We start from the raw sequence: 21,659 nt of genomic DNA, 5'->3' as shown, positions 1-21,659 counted from the left end.
TAAGAACAGCTTAAGATAAACTTGTGAGAACAGATGTAAATGTAGGGGAGAGGGGAAGTCCCCTTCTATACTGAGTTTGAAAATACATAAAGCTTTCCCTCATCTTCAGAGTCCATGGAGGAACTTGTGTCCTCTTTCTCACTACCTCTCACTGTTCATTCTAGCTTTTCCAGTCTTCTTTCTGTTTATTTTTGGCCCCTAATCTCTACCAGCCAAGCACCCATGGTGGTTACCTCCGCCCCCATGCATTTTCTCCCAGCATCCCACCCACCTCTTCTCTCTGCTAATCTCTTTCCCCAAGTTTCTGCTCAAAATTTCTTCTTCCAATGCCTTCATGAATGAATTTCCTCTTACCTCTGTATACATACTTTCTTCTCATTTTTTAAGTTGCCTCATATAGTTTAAACTTGTATAAATGTCTCATGGGGCCACATTTACAAATGTCTTTATGTAACTATTTTTTTTTTTTCCTCTACAATTCTGGCTCCTGCTTTTCAGCAGCCAAGTCTCCTTGACCCTTGGGTACCAGCAGTAATTCTTCCTCACAAAAGATGCTAGCCAATCACATGACCTGATCCACAGAAGAGAAGACAGTTATTAAAGGAGATGGGTTTTGCTCTGCACTGCTCAGAGGCAGAAAATTTGCTAATTTCTCAGCAACCTTCCCCCAGCCCATAGCATGGCTCCCTGAACTCTCCTATTACATACCTTCTTTTGTTGTTTTCCAAGAAACTTAGACTGAAAGTCCTGTGCTTGTCAGCTTGCAGGGCGCCTACCATTGTGCTTTTGTCACACAAATGGTGACATGCACACTTGTGTTGAGAGAGAAGGAGAAACACACTACCAGCTCAGGCATTCATTTTAAGCTAGGTCCTGGGGGACATAAAGGGCTACAAGGGCCTCACACACCCTTCCACTACTCAACCACCCTGAATTCTCCAAGGTCAACAGGCATTTCTGGAGTGACTTTAGGAGTGTGGCCCAAAGGCATCCTCATTGGACACTCCAGCCTTAAAGGAATCCCTGTCTAGTAAAGAATTAGCCAATATCCTCTTATAATGAGCAGAATCATGGAGAGTAAGAATTGGTTGTAAAGAAGCCATCAGCTAATGCAGGCCCTGTTGAGAACACATAAAGGGTTCACATAAAGGGAAAAGAGGGCACGCTTTGACCAGTGTGCTTCGACTATGTTTTTTTTTTTAAGCAGCCTGTCAAATCCTTTTTTAAATAGGATTTGACAGAGATTGAGTTACATGAAGAGATTTTAATAGAAAAAAGTGATTAGGCTGTTATTTAAGGATGCTCCATGCTCATGGGCGTCAAACCAGTGCTTCCTTCCCCGGCATAAGGTGGATTCCACTGTGTCATCTACACTCTCTCCTGGCTCCTTGGACATACAAATAGTATCTGTTTGTTATGTTAGATGGAAACCATTTTTTAAAATATTTAAAATTTCTAAATAAGGCATAAAATGTGGCAACATATCCTTTCAGGGTCATATGGAAACACTTGTGCAACCAAGGATTCATTATTGATTGGAGCATATATATTTTATTTCACTACTGTTGATGAAAGTGAAAGAGAAGAGTGAAAAAGTTGGCTTAAAGCTCAACATTCAGAAAACGAAGATCATGGCATCCGGTCCCATCACTTCATGGGAAATAGATGGGGAAACTGTGGAAACAGTGTCAGATTTATTTGGGGGGGCTCCAAAATCACTGCAGATGGTGACTGCAGCCAGGAAATTAAAAGACGCTTACTCCTTGGAAGGAAAGTTATGACCAACCTAGATAGCATGTTCAAAAGCAGAGACATTACTTTGCCAACAAAGGTTCTTCTAGTCAAGGCTATGGTTTTTCCTGTGGTCATGTATGGATGTGAGAGTTGGACTGTGAAGAAGGCTGAGCGCCGAAGAATTGATGCTTTTGAACTGTGGTGTTGGAGAAGACTCTTGAGAGTCTCTTGGACTGCAAGGAGATCCAACCAGTTCATTCTGAAAGAGGTCAGCCCTGGGATTTTTTTGGAAGGAATGATGCTAAAGCTGAAACTCCAGTACTTTGGCCACCTCATGCGAAGAGTTGACTCATTGGAAAAGACTGATGCTGGGAGGGATTGGGGGCAGGAGGAGAAGGGGACGACAGAGGATGAGATGGCTGGATGGCATCACTGACTCGATGGACGTGAGTCTGGGTGAACTCCGGGAGCTGGTGATGGACAGGGAGGCCTGGTGTGCTGCGATTCATGGGGTCGCAAAGAGTCGGACACGACTGAGCGACTGAACTGAACTGAACTGAAGATGAATGATACTATAAATAAAGTTAGAACACAAACAATGGGTAAAATATTTCCCACATGACAAAATCTCTTTATTTTAATAGGAGAACTTAATTTGTCACATTTATTGTGCTTACTGATTTGCTTTGACTTTTACTCTTGTCTTGTTATTTTATGTTCCTATGAAACAATATCTTCTTGCATATTTGTTTCCTAACAGTCGGGTTGTACAATTTTCTTTCTTTGTGCTCCCTCTAGTGGTTTTAAAGTTCTGTAACCTATTTCTATTTGTAATTACTCTTAAAAATGTAAGAGAGTATTTTTTTTTCCTCAGTGTGTCTAGAAGTGCTGGTCACTTCTCAATGAGACAAAATATTGAACATGTTTTTACTTCTCTTCCCTTTCTTTCTACTCATCCCCCTCCAAACTCCCAAGGTTAATTGAAATAATCTGGAAGTTTCGTTTCAGATGTTTTTAAATACATTTTGTCCTTCTTCTATGTTAAGAACTATTTTCTAAAAATTACATTAAAAATCACTACATTAGCCACAGTTAAAATAACACTCATTACTTTTGGCAATTTTGCTGCACACCACTCTTCCTTATGTTACATATCTCATCTACTTTATCTTTCCTTGGGTTCATTTTGCTTGAAATACCCTCCAGTATTTTATTTCCATAAATGTCCTTTGATAGAATAATTTCTCTGATCTCCTTCATTCCTGAAGATCTTCTTTCACTTCCTTAGTTGAAAAATGATTGTTCAAAAATGTAGATGTACATATATATGGGAGAAAATGAGCCTGTAACAGTCATGGGGGAAGAGTGGTGAGGAGGTAGAGGGTAGTATAAATGACTTAATCATGAGCCCTCTGACCAGAGGGGCAATAGACAGGGACTGGTGATAAAATTTACACATAAGGAAGTAATTACAGGCAAACCAAACCCCAAAGTCACTGAGTTCTCCTTCTGGCAACAAGACTGGGATGACGAGGGAAAGGATGAAGAAGGGAGGGAGGTTAAAGTATTGTTTTTTTGTTTGTTTGTTCAATTTTAATCTTTAAACATGAGCCTGAATTACTTCAATATACAAAGGAACTTCTTAGTTCCAACCAAATCTGGGGTATGAAGTTAGGTTTTACCTGTGAGCGACTCAGTTTATTGGCCAAATAAATAGAGAATAAACCACATAGAAGTTTACAAAATCAATGTCTCTCCAACCCCATCACTTTTTTTACTACACACACACACACACACACACACACACACATACCTTTATGTGTGAAGAGTGTGGGGGTGTGCGTGTGTGTAACAGGCTTCTCTCTGGCTCTCTCTCTCTCTCTCCTTTCCTCCTAAGGGATGCATTTTTGACCTCTCCTTCAACACTGTCCCCTGAGCTGACCATTTTGTTTCTAGATAACAATCTCTTAACCCAACCCACCCCCATAGCCTTCTCAGTTCTTGGCTTTATATTTCCTACTCCCTTTGGAACCCATAGAGAACCAACCCTCACCTCTGCCACTCACCAAAGTGTTCCTAGATCCTCTGATTCCTCTGGTCCCCTGAACTCAGTCCATATTTCAAAACAAGTCCTGCCTCCTCTTCTTGAAGTTCTTCAAGAACCATGTCTGTATCGCTAGGCACAGTGCATCAGTCTGGCTTGATTTAAGCCCTACAACCTGATCCTAATCACCGTCCTAAGGTGAGAAAGTTCAGAAGGATGCCCCCAGGAGACAAGGTCCCTAAGCTTCCACTTGCCTAGGTCTGCAGTGGTTTGACTCTGACACCATCCTGGGCTTGACTAACAGCTCCTGTGGCCTGCAGTTATATCTATGACCTCGGTGTTTGGCTGTTTTGCTTTCCATATCTATTAAGAAAAGCAATTAGGATTTAGGGGGGCAAGATGTTCATTAGCACTCATATTCCAAATCTGACTACCACACTACGTGAGCATTAACTTTTTCTCTTATTCATATGAAATTCTGACAGACTCCTTGACCAAACTCAGGTTCTTCTGAGCCCTATTCTTAACTAGTCTTCAACCTTGTAGTCTCCCAGCACAAAGGATTCCATCTAACACCCAACCTAAGAGCCTTGAACAAACTTGAGCATCATTTCTAACAACTCAAGGCTGTGTCCCTGGGATGACCTAGCCCCTGTTACAGCTCCTGCCTGAAAAAACTCAAGGCTAAAAAAACAGTTTACTGCCAGTCAACACTTGAAGATAGTATCCTGGTCTCCTAGTCTATATAGAAGGGTAGGAGCCAGTTTCCACAAGTGTAAATTCTTGTAAATTTCCATTTTTCTTTATTTAAATTTTTATTTTATATTGCAGTATAGTTGATTAACAATGTTGTGTTCATTTCAAGTATACAGCAGTGATTCCGTTTTGCATATACATGTATCTGGGCTTCCCTGGTGGCTCAGTGGTAAAGAACTGCCTGCCAATGCAGGAGAAGCAGGTTTAATCCCTGGGTTGGGAAGATCCCCTAAAAAAGGAAATGGCAACCCACTCCAGTATTCTTGCCTGGGAAATCCCATGGACAAAGGAGCCTGGTGGACTACAGTCCATGAGGTCCCAAGAATCAGACACAACTCAGTAACTAAACAACAACAACATACACATATCTATTCTTTTCCAAATTCTTTTCATATTTAGGTTACTATAGAATGTTGAACTGAATTCCCAGTGCTATTCAGTAGGTCCTTGTTGGTTATCTATTTTAAATATAGCAGTGTATATATTTCAGTCCCAAACTCCCAATCTATCCCCACCCTCATCTTTCCTCACTGGTAACCAAAAGCTCATTCTCTAAGTCTATGAGTCTGTTTCTATTTGTAAATAGGCTCATTTGTATTTTTTTTTTAGATTCCACATGTAAGTGATATCATGATATTTGCCTTTCTTTGTCTGGCTTACTTCACTTAGTTGATAATCTCTAGGTCCATCCATGCTGCTACAGATGTCTTCATTTCATTCTTTTTAATGGCTGAGTAGTATTCTATTATATACATGTACCACATCTTCTTTATCCATTCATCTGTCAATAGACATTTAGGTTGCTTCCATGTCTTGGGTATAGTAAACAGTGGTTCAGTGAACACTGACTCTGCTTAATCCCCTGCTTACCTCACTCCCTACTCCCTCATCCTCCTTTTCAAACACCCAGTCACCTCTGCTCAAGTCATAGTTGAACTCAGTTTACCCTGGACTCTTCCCTATTTCAATAATGTATTAATCAATAACACCTGTTTATCATCTTACCTAGGACCCAGTTTTATCTTTGACAATTATCTGGTGTCACAACTTGGAAAGAATCAGATACATCATTTGACTACTGGACCACTCACTCAGGACCCCAGGTGCACAGTTTTGAAGTCTTTGTCTTCACTCCTGACTTACTGATTGGGAATCCATTGGTGAGTCCAACTCCTGATCCAGGGCTCAAAAAAAAAAAAAAAAAAAAAGAAGAAGTCTGTTGAAGTTGATAATGATAAATTTTGACGTAAGATTCTGAATATACTTTACAAGCTGAGTCAGAATCTCAGTCAAAAGAGATCAGGTTAGAGTCCCAGACTTCTCTGTTTATAAGACAGGGAGCCTGGGTTATAGCAGGTTTCTTTGTTTGAAAACTAAAGAGGAGAGTGAAAAAGTTGGCCTAAAGCTCAACATTCAGAAAATGAAGATTATGGCATCTGGTCCCATCACTTCATGGGGAATAGATGGGGAAACAGTAGAAACAGTGTCAGACTTTATTTTGAGGGGCTCCAAAATCACTGGAGATGGTGACTGCAGCCATGAAATTAAAAGACGCTTACTCCTTGGAAGGAAAGTTATGACCAACCTACATAGCATACTCAAAAGCAGAGACATTACTTTGCCAACAAAGGTTCGTCTAGTCAAGGCTTGTTTTTTCCAGTGGTCATGCATGGATGTGAGAGTTGGACTGTGAAGAAAGCTGAGTGCTGAAGAATTGATGCTTTTGAACTGTGGTGTTGGAGAAGACTCTTGAGAGTCCCTTGGACTGCAAGGAGATCCAACCAGTCCATTCTAAAGGAGATCAGCCTGGGTGTTCTTTGGAAGGACTGATGCTAAAGCTGAAAGTCCAGTACTTTGGCCACCTCATGCAAAGAGTTGACTCATTGGAAAAGACTCTGATGCAGGGAGGGATTGGGGGCAGGAGGAGAAGGGGACGACAGAGGATGAGATGGCTGGATGGCATCACTGACTCGATGAACATGAGTTTGAGTAAACTCTGGGAGTTGGTGATGGACAGGGAGGCCTGGCATGCTGCAATTCATGGGGTCGCAAAGAGTCGGACACGACTGAGCGACTGAACTGAACTGAAATGAACCACCAGTTAAGAACTTGGGAGATTTTCAGCCAGCTGAAATTCCATCTTTTCAAGCTCTCGCAGCCTATATGCTTCACCACAGTGACATTCATTCTGTTCATGTCCTTTCCTGTGGACTGACTTTACTAAAGACAATTTGAAATTCAGTGGCTTCTTTGGGAAACTTAATATCCCCCCCAAACCATCTCATCTGAGATGTATCCTTTCCTTTCCCCTTTACTCCTCCATCCTTCTATCACCTTAAGTTTTCCTTTTGGCTCCTTTAAATCTTTTGATTGGTTTCCATTCAAACTCCTACCTCCTGTATTCCTCCCTTCACCCACTAGACCTTTCCTTCCCACTCCAGCCTCTCACTTTCCTGTGGTGTGTCAAACTTTAGGCCCTGCTCCCCTACCAGAGGTTCTCAAGAGACCACGGACCCAAAAAGCTACCTGAGGCTGAAAAAGTAAAAAGAACTAATTGGAACAAACCAAATATTTTATCCATTTATACAGGATTTGAACATAGCCAGATTGCTATTTACTGTCTCCTCAGTCCCTCACTCCAAATTTAGCCCACAGCCTCTGCAAGATTATATATCAGGGCAAAATAAAATCTTAAAAGTCTCCCTTGAGAAATATGGCAAAACGTTTTAGTCCCCATATTGAGCAGGTAACTTTAACGTGTTCCATCTGCCATGAACACAGTTCTGATAAAAATATAAAGTGAGCAGCACCAACTCTTACATAAAATTCTGAATTTTATATCATTGTCATGCCTGACTCACAGCTAAAATTTTAGAATGGAAGCCATAAGATTCCTATTTGCATCTGTCTGTATATTTATGCATGAATGTTGTGTATACGTGGTATTTTCCTCCCTGCAGATGGTATTCAGTTCAGTTCAGTCTCTCAGTCGTGTCCGACTCTTTGCGACCCCATGAATCACAAGAAACCAGGCCTCCCTGTCCATCACCAACCCCCGGAGTTCACTGAGACTCACGTCCATCGAGTCAGTGATGCCATCCAGCCATCTCATCCTCTGTCGTCCCCTTCTCCTCCTGCCCCCAATCCCTCCCAGCAGCAGAGTCTTTTCCAATGAGTCAACACTTTGCATGAGGTGGCCAAAGTACTGGAGTTTCAGCTTTAGCATCATTCCTTGCAAAGAAATCCCAGGGCTGATCTCCTTCAGAATGGACTGGTTGGATCTCCTTGCAGTCCAAGGGACTCTGAGGAGTCTTCTCCAACACCACAGTTCAAAAGTATCAATTCTTCGGCACTCAGCTTTCTTCACAGTCCAACTCTCACATCCATACACGACCACTGGAAAAACCATAGCCTTGACTAGACAGACTTTGGTGGCAAAGTAATGTCTCTGCTTTTCAATATGCTATCTTAAGTTGGTCATAATTTTTCTTCTAATGAGTAAGCGTCTTTTAACTTCATGGCTGCAATCACCATCTGCAGCGATTTTGGAGCCCAAAAAAATAAAGTCTGACACTGTTTCCACTGTTTCCCCATCTATTTCCCATGAAGTGATGGGACCAGATGCCATGATCTTCGTTTTCTGAATGTTGAACTTTACGCCAACTTTTTCACTCTCCACTTTTACTTTAATCAAGAGGCTTTTTAATTCCTCTTCCCTTTCTGCCATAAGGGTGGTGTCATCTGCATATCTGAGGTTATTGATATTTCTCCCAGCAAACTTGATTCCAGCTTGTGCTTCTTCCAGCCCAGCGTTTCTCATGATGCACTCTGCATACAAGTTAAATAAGCAGGGTGACAGTATACAGCCTTGACATACTCCTTTTCCTATTTGGAACCAGTCTGTGGTTCCATGTCCAGTTCTAACTGTTGCTTCCTGATCTGCATACAGGTTTCTCAAGAGGCAGGTCAGGTGGTCTGGTATTCCGATCTCTTTCAGAATTTTCCACAGTTTATTGTGATCCACACAGTCAAAGCCTTGGCATAGTCGATAAAGCAGAAATAGATGTTTTTCTGGAACTCTCTTGCTTTTTCAATGATCCAGCAGATGTTCGCAATTTGATCTCTGGTTCCTCTCCCTTTTCTAAAACCAGCTTGAACATCTGGAAGTTCACAGTTCACGTATTGCTGAAGCCTGGCTTGGAGAATTTTGAGCATTATTTACTAGCGTGTGAGATGAGTGCAATTGTGCGGTAGTTTGAGCATTCTTTGGCATTGCCTTTCTTTGGGATTGGAATGAAAACTGACATTTTCCAGTCCTGTGGCCACTGCTGAGTTTTCCAAATTTGCTGGCATATTGAGTGCAGCACTTTCACAGCATCATCGTTCAGGATTTGAAATAGCTCAACTGGAATTCCATCACTTCCACTAGCTTTGTTCGTAGTGATGCTTGCTAAGGCCCACTTGACTTCACATTCCAGGATGTCTGGCTCTAGGTCAGTGATCACACCATTGTGATTATCTTGGTCATGAAGATCTTTTTTGTATAGTTCTTCTGTGTATTCCTGCCACCTTTTCTTAATATCTTCTGCTTCTGTTAGGTCCATCCCATTTCTGTCCTTTATAGAGCCCATCTTTGCATGAAATGTTCCCTTGGTATCTCTAATTTTCTTGAAGAGATCTCTAGTCTTTCCCATTCTGTTGTTTTCCTCTATTTCTTTGCATTGATCACTGAGGAAGGCTTTCTTATCTCTTCTTGCTATTTTTTGGAACTCTGCATTCAGATGCTTATATCTTTCCTTTTCTCCTTTGCCTTTCGCTTCTCTTCTTTTCACAGCTATTTTTAAGGCCTCCTCAGACAGCCATTTTGCTTTTTTGGATTTCTTTTCCATGGGAATGGTCTTGATCCCTGTCTCCTGTACAATGTCACAAACCTCCATCCATAGTTCATCAAGCACTCTCTATCAGATCTAGTCCCTTAAATCTATTTCTCACTTCCACTGTATAATCATAAGGGATTTGATTTAGGTCATACCTGAATGGTCTAGTGGTTTTCTCTACTTTCTTCAATTTCAGTCTGAATTTGGCAATAAGGAGTTCATGATCTGAGCCACAGTCAGCTCCTGGTCTTGTTTTTGCTGACTGTATAGAGCTTCTCCATCTTTGGCTGCAAAGTATATAATCAATCTGATTTCGGTGTTGACCATCTGGTGATGTCCATGTGTACAGTCTTCTCTTGTGTTGTTGGAAGAGGGTGTTTGCTATGACCAGTGAATTTTCTTGGCAAAACTCTGTTAGTCTTTGCCCTGCTTCATTCCGTATTCCAAGGCCAAATTTGCCTGTTACTCCAGGTGTTTCTTGACTTCCTACTTTTGCATTCCAGTTCCCTATAATGAAAAGGACATCTTTTTTTGGGTGTTAGTTGTAAAAGGTCTTGTAGGTCTTCATAGAACTGTTTAACTTCAGCTTCTTCAGTGTTACTGGTTGGGGCCTAGACTTGGATTACTGTGATATTGAATGGTTTGCCTTGGAAATGAACAGAGATCATTCTGTGGTTTTTGAGATTGCATCCAAGTACTGCATTTCGGACTCTTTTGTTGACCATGATGGCTACTCCATTTCTTCTAAGGGATTCCTGCCCACAGTAGTAGATATAATGGTCATCTAGTTAAATTCACCCATTCCAGTCCACTTTAGTTTGCTGATTCCTAGAATGTCAACGTTCACTTTTGCCATCTCCTGTTTGACCACTTCCAATTTGCCTTGATTCATGGACCTGACATTCCAGGTTCCTATGCAATATTGCTCTTTACAGCATCAGACCTTGCTTCTATCACCAGTCACATCCACAGCTGGGTATTGTTTTTGCTTTGGCTTCATCCCTTCATTCTTTCTGGAGTTATTTCTCCACTGATCTCCAGTAGCATATTGGGCACCTGCTGACCTGGGGAGTTCCTCTTTCAGTATCCTATCATTTTGCCTTTTCATACTGTTCATGGGGTTCTCAAGGCAAGAATACTGAAGTGGTTTGTCATTCCCTTCTCCAGTGGACCACATTCTGTCAGACCTCTCCACCATGACCCGCCCATCTTGGGTGGCCCCAAGGGCATGGCTTAGTTTCATTGAGTTAGACAAGGCTGTGGTCCTAGTGTGATTAGATTGACTAGTTTTCTGTGATTATGGTTTCAGTGTGTGCCCTCTGATGCCCTCTTGCAACGCCTACCGTCTTACTTGGGTTTCTCTTACCTTGGACGTGGGGTATCTCTTCACAGCTGCTCCAGCAAAGCACAGCCACTGTTCCTTACCTTGGACGAAGGGTATCTCCTCACTGCTGCCCCTCCTGACCTTGATCGTGGAATAGCTCCTCTAGGCCCTCCTGCGCCCGCTCAGCCACTGCTCCTTGGACATGGGGTTGCTCCTCCTGGCCGCCTCCCCTGGCCTCTACAGATTGTATTAACAGATGGTATTACCAACTTAATATTATAAGATCCTTTAAAGAAAGTCTATTTGAATTGGCTTAGATAAAAATGAGTGCTTACAGAAATTAAATACTTCTAAAACTCCCAGAAATTTAGAAATATTTATCAAGTTCACTTGATTTAGGTAAATCTTTGATAAATAAGACTAGTTTGATATTATACAATAAGTTTAATTTCTTAAAAGTATGTCTTCTTAATTGTTAGATTTAAATGTAATAGTCATACATTTTTATTATACTTGAGTTGACTAATCAAATAAGCTTATTAGATGTAGAAGACCTACTTACTAGATGTAGAAGATTATATAAACTATAAATTTTATTTTAACCAATTGAGTTATTATTCTGACAAGTTTTATTTCAACTATAATTACATTTTATAAAATGCTTACTTAAAAGTAGTTTCCAAAATCTCTATTGTAACTTGCAACCTTAGACTTATGCCAAATTAAATTAACAGATATTCATTAAATAGATTATTTATAAGATAAAATATTGACATTCATTATTAAGCATCAGTTCAGTTCAGTTCAGTTGCTCAGTCGTGTCCGACTCTTTTTGACCCCATGAATTGCAGCATGCCAGGCCTCCCTGTCCATCACCAACTCCCAGAGTTCACCCAGACTCACGTCCATAGAGTCAGTGATGCCATCCAGCCATCTCATCCTCTGTCGTCCCCTTCTCCTCCTGCCCCCAATCCCTCCCAGCAGCAGAGTCTTTTCCAATGAGTCAACTCTTTGCATGAGGTGGCCAAAATATAGGAGTTTCAGCTTTAGCATCAGTCCTTCCAAAGAACACCCAGGACTGATCTCTTTTAGAATGGACTGGTTGGATCTCCTTGCAGTCCAAGGGACTCTCAAGAGTCATCTCCAACACCACAGTTCAAAAGCATCAATTCTTCGGCCCTCAGCTTTCTTCACAGTCCAACTCTCACATCCATACATGACTACTGGGAAAACCATAGCCTTGGCTAGATGGACCTTTGTTGGCAAAGTAATGTCTCTGCTTTTTAATATGCTGTCTAGGTTGAAGTCAAGTGGGCCTTAGAAAGCATCACTACGAACAAAGCTAGTGGAGGTGATGGAATTCCAGTTGAGCTATTTCAAATCCTGAACGATGATGCTGTGAAAGTGCTGCACTCAATATGCCAGCAAATTTGGAAAACTCAGCAGTGGCCACAGGACTGGAAAATGTCAGTTTTCATTCCCATCCCAAAGAAAGGCAATGCCAAAGAATGCTCAAACTACCGCACAATTGCACTCATCTCACACACTAGTAAATAATGCTCAAAATTCTCCAAGCCAGGCTTCAGCAATACATGAACTGTGAACTTCCAGATGTTCAAGCTGGTTTTAGAAAAGGGAGAGGAACCAGATTGCCAACATCCTCTGGATCATCGAAAAAGCAAGAGAGTTCCAGAAAAAACATCTATTTCTGCTTTATCGACTCTGCCAAGCCTTTGACTGTGTGGATCACAATAAACTGTGGAAAATTCTGAAAGAGATCGGAATACCAGACCACCTGACCTGCCTCTTGAGAAACCTATATGCAGGTCAAGATCAACAGTTAGAACTGGACATGGAACCACAGACTGGTTCCAAATAAGAAAAGGAGTATGTCAAGGCTGTATACTGTCACCCTGCTTATTTAACTTGTATGCAGAGTGCATCATGAGAAACGCTGGGCTGGAAGAAGCACAAGCTGGAATCAAGTTTGCTGGGAGAAATATCAATAACCTCAGATATGCAGATGACACCACCCTTATGGCAGAAAGGGAAGAGGAATTAAAAAGCCTCTTGATTAGAGTAAAAGTGGAGAGTGAAAAAGTTGGCGTAAAGTTCAACATTCAGAAAACGAAGATCATGGCATCTGGTCCCATCACTTCATGGGAAATAGATGGGGAAACAGTGGAAACAGTGTCAGACTTTATTTTTTTTAGGCTCCAAAATCACTGCAGATGGTGATTGCAGCCATGAAGTTAAAAGACGCTTACTCCTTGGAAGGAAAGTTATGACCAACCTACAAAGCATATTAAAAAGCAGAGACTTCACCAACAAAGGTCCATCTAGTCAAGGCTATGGTTTTTCCAGTGGTCATGTATGGATGTGAGAGTTGAACTGTGACTAAATGGTTTGAACAACAAAAACGTTTATTTTGTCATGTTTCATGGTGATGGTGATGGTGATGGTGATGCAGATCAACTTCAGGACTGGTGAAGCAGACCAGTGGCATAGATGGAGACTTGGGCTCACCCCTTGTTTTAGAGTCTTCCAGAAAAATAGAAACAATAGCAGGAGAGAGAAAGAGAGATTAGGTTATTATGAGGAATTGGCTTTCACAGTTATGGAGGCTGTCAACTTTTAAGATAGTCAGGGTGAATCAGCATGCTCAAGACCCAAGGAGAGCCACTGTTTTACTTTCGGTCCAAAAGCAGGAAAAAAACTGACATCCTAGTTTGAAGGCCATCAGACAGGGAGAATTCTCTCTTATGTGGAGGAGGGTAAGCTTTTTCATTCTATTCAGGCTTTCAACTAACTGGATGAGACCCACCCAAATCAGGGAGGGAAACCTGCTCTACTCAGTATACCAATTCAAATTTCATTCAAGGATAAAGAAAATGGGACATATAATAATAATGGAATGCTGCTGCTGCTGCTTAATTGCTTCAGTTGTGACCAACTCAGTGAGACCCTATGGACTGCAGCCTTCCAGGCTCCTCTGTCCATGGGATTCTCTAGGCAAGAGTACTAGAGTGAGTTGCCATGACCTCCTCCAGGGGATCTTCCCAACCCAGGGATCGAATCCTGGTCTCCTGCATTGCAGGCAGAGTCTTTACCTCGGAATCTCCAGGGAAGCCTAGTAGAATGCTGCTGCTGCTGCTGCTGCTGCTAAGTCGCTTCAGTCGTGTCAAACTCTGTGTGACCCTATGGACAGCAGCCCACCAGGCTCCTCTGTCCATGGGATTCTCTAGTCAAGAATACTGGAGTGGGTTGCCATTTCCTTATCCAAATGGAATGCTACTCAGCCATAAAAATGAATAAAATTTTGCCATTTGCAATGACATGGATAGACTTGGAGGATATTAAGCTAAGTGAATTAAGTCAGACAGAGAAAGACAAATACTATGATATCGCTTACATGTAGAATCTAAAAAAGAAAGCAAAGTAGTGACTATAACAAAAAAAGAGACTCACAGATATAGGGAACAAACTAGTGGTTACTAGTGGGGAAGGAGAATGGGGAAGAGACAGTATAAGGATAGGGGATTAAAAGCTATGAACTATTATGTATAAAATAAGCTACAAGGATATATTGTAGAGGGTTTCCCAGGTGGCACTAGTGTTAAAGAACCTGCCTCCCAAAGCAGGACTCATAAGAGATAGGTGTTCGATCCTTGGGTTGGGAAGATTCTCTGGCAGAGGGCATGGCAACCCACTCCAGCATTCTTGCTTAGAGAATCCCATGGACAGAGGAGCCTGACAGGCTACCCCTGTCCATAGGGTTCCAAGGAGTCGGACACAACTGAAGTGACTTAGCATGTACAGAATGTAAACCACCAAGAATGGACCCTAAATTAAACTATGGCCTCTGGATGATAATTATATATCAATATAGATTGTATGTTATTTGGAAATAGGGTCATTGCAGACATAGTTAAGATGGAGTAATATTGGAATGGGTGTTACCAAGTCCAAGCTCATACTGCTCACTGTATGACATGCCGATAAATTGAGAGATGAGTTGTGGGGGCAAGGAATAAGGACTTTATTTGAAAAGCCATCAGACCAAGAGGGGGTGGACTAGTGTCCCAAAGGACCATCTTAGAGATTTCAGACTTCCTTTATACTGAAAGGATGGAGTGTGGCTGATTGTTGCAGACTTCTTGGTGGTGGAATCCTTTGCTCTTGTACCTGTCCAAGTAGGTCTGCTCACAATGTTCCTATAAATCTCCAATAAGACAAACCTTATCCTCTGTTCTGAAACTTTCTGAATGGAAAAGTGTTATACCTTTAAAGGTCAGAGCCTTGAGAATGGGCTATCCTGCCTGTTTTAGGCTATAGGCAACATTCTTTTACAAAAGGTGCAGAGCCAGCATGACTAAGAATGAAAGTCGCTCAGTTGTGTCCAACTCTTTGCAACCTCATGGAGGTGTTCTCTGTCCATGGAATTTTCCAGGCAAGAACACTGGAGTGGGTAGCCATTCCCTTCTCCAGGGAATCTTGCCAACCCAGGGATCGAACCCAGGTCTCCAGCATTGCCAGCAGATTCTTTACTGTCTGAGCCACGAGGAGCACAAGGGTTAGAGCTAAAACAATAGATTCAGTATGGAAACAGATGTGTTCTGATGAAGGCAGAGAAGGAGTGATGTGTCTACAAGCCAAGGAACACCAAATATTTACCAGCAAACCATGAGAAGCTAGGTGAGACACATGGAAAAGATTCTTTCACAGCTCTTCGAAGGAACCAACCTTTTTGCTGACATTGATCTTGGACTTCTAGCCTCCAGAATTGTTGAGACAATAGATTTCTGTTGTTCAAGGCTCTCAGTTTGTGGTCCTTTTTATGGCAGCCCTAGCAAACTAGTACATGTGGACGTACAAAAATTTATTTAATCACTTTCCTACTTTGGACTTTTAAGGCCTTTCTTCAATCTCTTACTTTTAAAAATGCTGCAGTGAATGCCTTTTGCACACACTGTTCACTACTCTAGCATGGTGAATTTCTAGACCAAAACTGCCAAGGCAAAGGATGTATAATACTGTATGATATCATTTATATGTGGAATCTAAAAAGTAAAACAAACTAGTGAATATAACAACAACAAAAAAAAAAAAAACAGACTTATACAAACTGAGAACAAACCAGTGGTTACCAGTGGGAGAAGAAAAGGGGAAGGGCAAAATATGGGTGGAGGATTGGAGCTACAAACTATTATATATATATTTTTAAAAAGCTACAGAATATATTGTATAGCACAGGGAATATAGTTCAATATTTTATAATGACTGAAAATGGAATATGCAAGCGTGCATGCTAAGTCGCTTCAGTTGTGTCCAACTCTTCACGACCCTGTGGACCATAGCCCACCAGCCTCCTCTGTCTATGGGATTCTTCAGGCAAGAATACTAGAGTGGGTTTCTATGTCCTCCTCCAGGGAATTTTCCTCAGCCAGGGATCAAAGCCGTGACTCGCATCTCCTGCCACTGGCACCACCTGGGAAACCAATTGTGAATCACTATATTGTACACCTGTGACATACAGTGTTGCACATGAGCTATAGTTTAATTAAAAGAATAAAAAAGATGTATGTGTGCGGATCCATACTGCCAAGTGCCTTCCCGGGACTTGGGAGAGTCTGCATTCCCTCCAACATTCAGGAGAAGGGCTGCTTCCCCCATTTCCATCACCACAGTGTTATCAAAATTTTGAATCTTTGGGACTTTCCTGGTGTTCCAGTGGTTAGGGGACATGATTTCAATCCCTGATCCAGGAAGATTCCACATGCCTCAGAGTTACCAAGCCCATGTGCCCCCAACTACTGAGCCTGTGCTCTAGAGCCCATGTTCTGCAACAAGAGAAGCCACTGCAGTGAGAAGCCCATGCCTCACAAGTACACGGTAGCCCCACCTGCTCCCACTAGAGAAAGCCCAGGCATAGCAATGAAGACTCAGCACAGCCAAATAACAACAATAAAGGAAATACTCTTATAACATCGAAATGCAGAACTTAAAAAAATATTTTTGTTTAAAATTTTGGATCTTTGCCATTCTGATAAAATAAAAATAGTATCTCTATGCAGTTTAGGTTTGCGTTTGTTATTATGAATCACTTGTCTGTACTTTCCTGTGAACCCATTTCTCTATCAGATTGTTGATCTTTCTTACCAGTTTTGGAGGAGTTTTCTGTGTATCAGGGAAATTTACCCTTTGTGATATATGATGCAAATACTTTTCCCAGTTAGCTATTTGATTTTTCATTGTTCTCATGGTGGTTTTAAAATAAAATGTTTTTGTGTATTTTGTGTAAAGTGAGGTGAATCGATCACTTCACTTTAATGGTTTCTGGGTTTTGTGTTAAACAACAGAGAATTGCTCATACTGGAATTGCTCCATTCCAGTATAATCTAGGAAATGTCCTGTGGTTCTTTCTTACGGAGGTGATAGCAGCAATGGTGGTGAAGGTTAGTGTGGGCATGTTTCACATTTAAGTCTTCGATGCGTCTGGAGTTTATCCTGATATAAAGCAGTGGTTTGAATCCAAACTTACGTTTTTCTAATACTTGACAGTTGTCCCCACACCACGTTTTCCCCACAGATTTGAAGTGAAACCTTTGTCAGATACTAAATACCCATGACTCTTTATGTCTACTTTTAGACTTTATGTCTCATAATTACACCAGTTTAATTATTAATATAATAGTGTTCTCTCATCACTTTTTTTTCAGGCATTTCCTAGTTAGAAACAAGCAAGAGCTTGTTCATTTTTTCACATGGACTTTAGAATCAATTGTGTGTTGCTGAAGAAAATTTTATTGCTATTTTTAATTGGGATTATTAGTTACAAATAAATTTAAATAACATAAATTTAGAAATAACATTCGGAGAAGGCAATGGCACCCCACTCCAGTACTCTTGCCTGGAAAATCCCATGGATGGAGGAGCCTGGTGGGCTGCAGTCCATGGGGTCGCTAAGAGTTGGACACGACTGAGCGACTTCCCTTTCACTTTTCACTTTCACGCATTGGAGAAGGAAATGGCAACCCACTCCAGTGTTCTTGCCTGGAGAATCCCAGGGACGGGGGAGCCTGGTGGGCTGCCATCTATGGGGTCGCACAGAGTCAGACACAACTGAAGCGACTTAGCAACAGCAGCAGCAGAAATAACATTGTTCTGATGCTGAATCCACACCAGTGAACTGTGCTTTGGAGAATCTTTCCATAAAGTGAGTTAATCTTTTGTGACCCCTGAAGCAATGTAACTATTCTTCACATAGGGTCTTGCATGTATCTTGTTAATTTCTGGGTATTTGTCCTGAGTATTTGTTTCTATTGTAAGTATAAAATCTTTCCACTATTCTAATTCTAGTTTGTATATACGAAAACTATTGGTTTATGTATGTTAATTTGGAATCACACCCCTTACAGAATTCTTTTACTATTTATTCTAGTTTAGTTTTTTTTTAGCTGAATCTCTAAGGATTTCCAAAAGTGAAATCTTTTTATCCACAAATAGGATAATTATACCCCTGTTTTCCAGCGTTTATATTTTGCTTTTCTTTATCCAGCTGCAGTGGGAAATGATGGTAGGAGGGCTGACATGTTTCTCTGGTTCTCTTCTCTGATTGCTTCCTATGTTTCTTGACTGTTCTTACCAACTATTGCCAAAAGATAGAAAATTGCACACTACTATGTATTGTAACACTGACTTATTTTTTTAAAGGAGGCTTGCTGCTGCTGCTGCTGCTGCTGCTAAGTCGCTTCAGTCGTGTCCGACTCTGTGCAACCCCATAGACGGCAGCCCACCAGGCTCCCCCATCCCTGGGATTCTTCAGGCAAGAACACTGGAGTGGGTTGCCATTTCCTTCTCCAATGCATGAAAGTGAAAAGTGAACGTGAAGTTGCTCAGTCGTGTCCGACTCTTAGCGACCCCATGGACTGCAGCCCACCAGGCTCCTCCATCCAAGGGATTTTCCAAGCAAGAGTACTGGAGTGGGGTGCCATTGCCTTCTCCAAAAGGAGGCTTAGTAAGAACTTAACTTATTAACAACAGAAAAGTTGAGGAGATTATAGTTCAAGGGGCTTCTCTGGTGGCTCAGATGGTAAAGAATGTGCCTGCAATGCGGGCGATCCAGGTTCGATCCCTGGGTTGGGAAGATCCCCTGGGAGAAGGAAATGGCTACCCACTCCAGTATTCTTGTCTGAGAATCCCATGGACAGAAGAGCCTGGAGGGCTACAGTCCATGGAGTCACAAAGAGTCAGACACAACTGAGGAACTACATTTTCAGAGTATCACAAAGAATAACAACATGGAAATGATAATATATAAAATCATTTGTGGACTTCCCTGGTGGCTTGGCTGGTAAACAGTTTGCCTGCAATCCAGGAGACCTGGGTTTGATCCCTGGGTTGGGAAGATACCCTGGAGAAGGGAACAACTATCCACTCCAGTACTCTGACCTGGAGAATTCCATGGGCTATATAGTCCATGGGGTTGCAAAGAGTCGGGCACGACTGAGTGACTTTCACTTTCAAAATTATCTGTAAAAAGCACTATCTAAAACTTGTAGATATAGAACATTTATAACTATCTGAAAAATATCTGAAAAGTGGCAATAGAAAGAAAAAGAACTTTACTAATATGTGATTAACAGTGATTGTCACTAGGTAACAAGATTAAAAGTGATTGCTTTTCCTAATTTTTCTCTTTTCCAATTTCACATAATGAGATGACATTATGTCATAGTGGGAGAAGGAGTTTTATTTTTAAATTTTGTAACCAAATTTAATGATTAAAAGTGTAATTGGAAGCCAGCCCCTTTGGGCATAGCTTGACATTAATCTGCAGTTGAACTACTCCAAAGGGGCAGATGACCCCTAAAAGGTGAATTCTGGGCAACATCAGCACTATATCTTTTGTCTTTCTAATGTGAGCAATGGGGAGCAGCTGTAAATACAGATGAAGCTGTGCTTGCTCTCCCACTGCTCACCTCCTCCTGTGAGACCCAGTTCCTAACAGGCCGTGGACCACTAATGGTCCATGAGCCCAGGGGTTGGGGACCCCTGTTCTTGGCTACTTTGCGGGGAAGCTCAAAAATCCCAATTCTCAACACATGTGTGTGTTTTTGCCTAAAACCACAAGACCTGAGAAAGTCCTGGGACTCTGTTCCTCCCTAAGGTTTGAAGCTGCCTGGTCTCTTCTATGAGAAAGCAAATCTCATACTAGTATGGTGCCAAATGGATCAAAAACCAATTGCTTCAAGGAAACCCCTTCTATTCCTTCTATTTACTCACATCTATAAAAAATGTTAAGAGGTATAGAAATTATGCCAAACATTTTCTTACTCTGTTAGAACAGGCAGATATCTAGAAATGAGCAGAGAAAGGAGGGATATAGGCCAAATGGTAGGAAGCCACGCATCCTGTAAACAATGAGGGTCCTTGGGCAAACAAAGAAAAGCAAGAACCTCCAGACTGACAGGAAACCACACATTCTGGGGTGATAAGTGTAAGCAGATAAAGCTGGGAATTTCTGAGGTCCGAATGTAACCTGTTTCTCATTATGCCTTCATTACAATAAAATTAGCCTTACAGGTAAGAAGTTCCCGCCATGCACCTATGCCATGACACTTCTGATCAAGGCTTGTGCATGCATGCATATGAAATTGCTTCAGTCATGTCCAACTCTTTGGGACCCTGTGGACTGTGGCCTGCCAGACTCCTCTGTCCATGGGATTCTCCAGGCAAGAATACTGGAGTGAGTTCTGATCAAGGCTAAATAAGGACAAAAATCCCTCCTTCCCCTCTGGAAGATGGAGCTGTGATGAAAATTAGGAAATATGACCCCAAACCCCTTCCTCCCCAATGAATATTCTGTCCATTCATTTTGCCACTCCATATCACGAGCTTACTAAAGAAACTCGGCAGATACTCACCTAAGTCTGCCCGCTCTTCCTTTGAGCATGTACTGTGGCTTTGGCTCAGATGGTGAAGTATCTGCCTGCAACGCAGGAGACTGGGGGTTGATCCTTGTGTTGGGAAGGTCCCCTGGATGAAGGGAATAGCTATCCATTCTCCAGTATTCTTGCCTGGAGAATTTCATGGACAGAGGAACCTGGTGGACTACAGACCATGGGGTTGCAAAAGCCTGCCACTCTATGGCTTAAATCCCTGCTTTGCTTTCTTGACCTCCTTATCTCATCGCTGAACTTTTTCTTCCAAAGGCAAGAAACTAGTCTCCCATAACAACTCTAGATACGTAAAATCCATCCAATTAATTTTCCTATATCATTGAATTGTTTAAAAATCCATCTTAGGGTTTCCCTGGTGGCTCAGTGGTAAAGAATTTGCCTGCCAACATAGGAGATATGGTTCAATCCCTGGTCTGAGAAGATCCCACATGCCAGGGAGCAACTAAGTCCATGTGCCACAACTATTGAGTCTGTGCTCTGGAGCCTGGACCCACGCACCACCAGCTACTAAAGCCCCCTCTCCTTAGAGCCCATTCTCCACAAGGGAAGACACTGAAATGAGAAAACCCAGGACTGCAACTAGAGAGTAGCCCTGGCTCCCTGTAACTAAAGAAAAGCCCAGGCAGAAAAGAAAATGGAGCACGACAAAAAAAGCATTTCACTTTTTGTCTAAGAATTGATAGTAGTATTTTGCAATATGTATACTTTAATAATCCAGAAAATACTTAGCACGAGAAAAAGCTGTAAATTTCTAATTTTGTTACAGAAATGCACAACAGGGTGAACAATAAAACTTGCATAAAACTTTTTACAATAGGATCGAATTCAATGATGTACTTAGAATGAAAATATTTTAGATTAGGATAAAAACTGTGAGGGACATAAAAATACAAGTTCGAGGAGAAAAACCAAAAAGATGTAAAATTTCTGATCGTTTAAAGTGGATGATAGTATCAAGTCGT

The sequence above is a fragment of the Bos indicus genome, chromosome 7 (genome assembly GCF_029378745.1).
Source record: "Bos indicus isolate NIAB-ARS_2022 breed Sahiwal x Tharparkar chromosome 7, NIAB-ARS_B.indTharparkar_mat_pri_1.0, whole genome shotgun sequence".
In the NCBI taxonomy this organism is placed as follows: Eukaryota; Metazoa; Chordata; class Mammalia; order Artiodactyla; family Bovidae; genus Bos; species Bos indicus.
Note: the sequence above shows the minus strand (reverse complement) of the source record.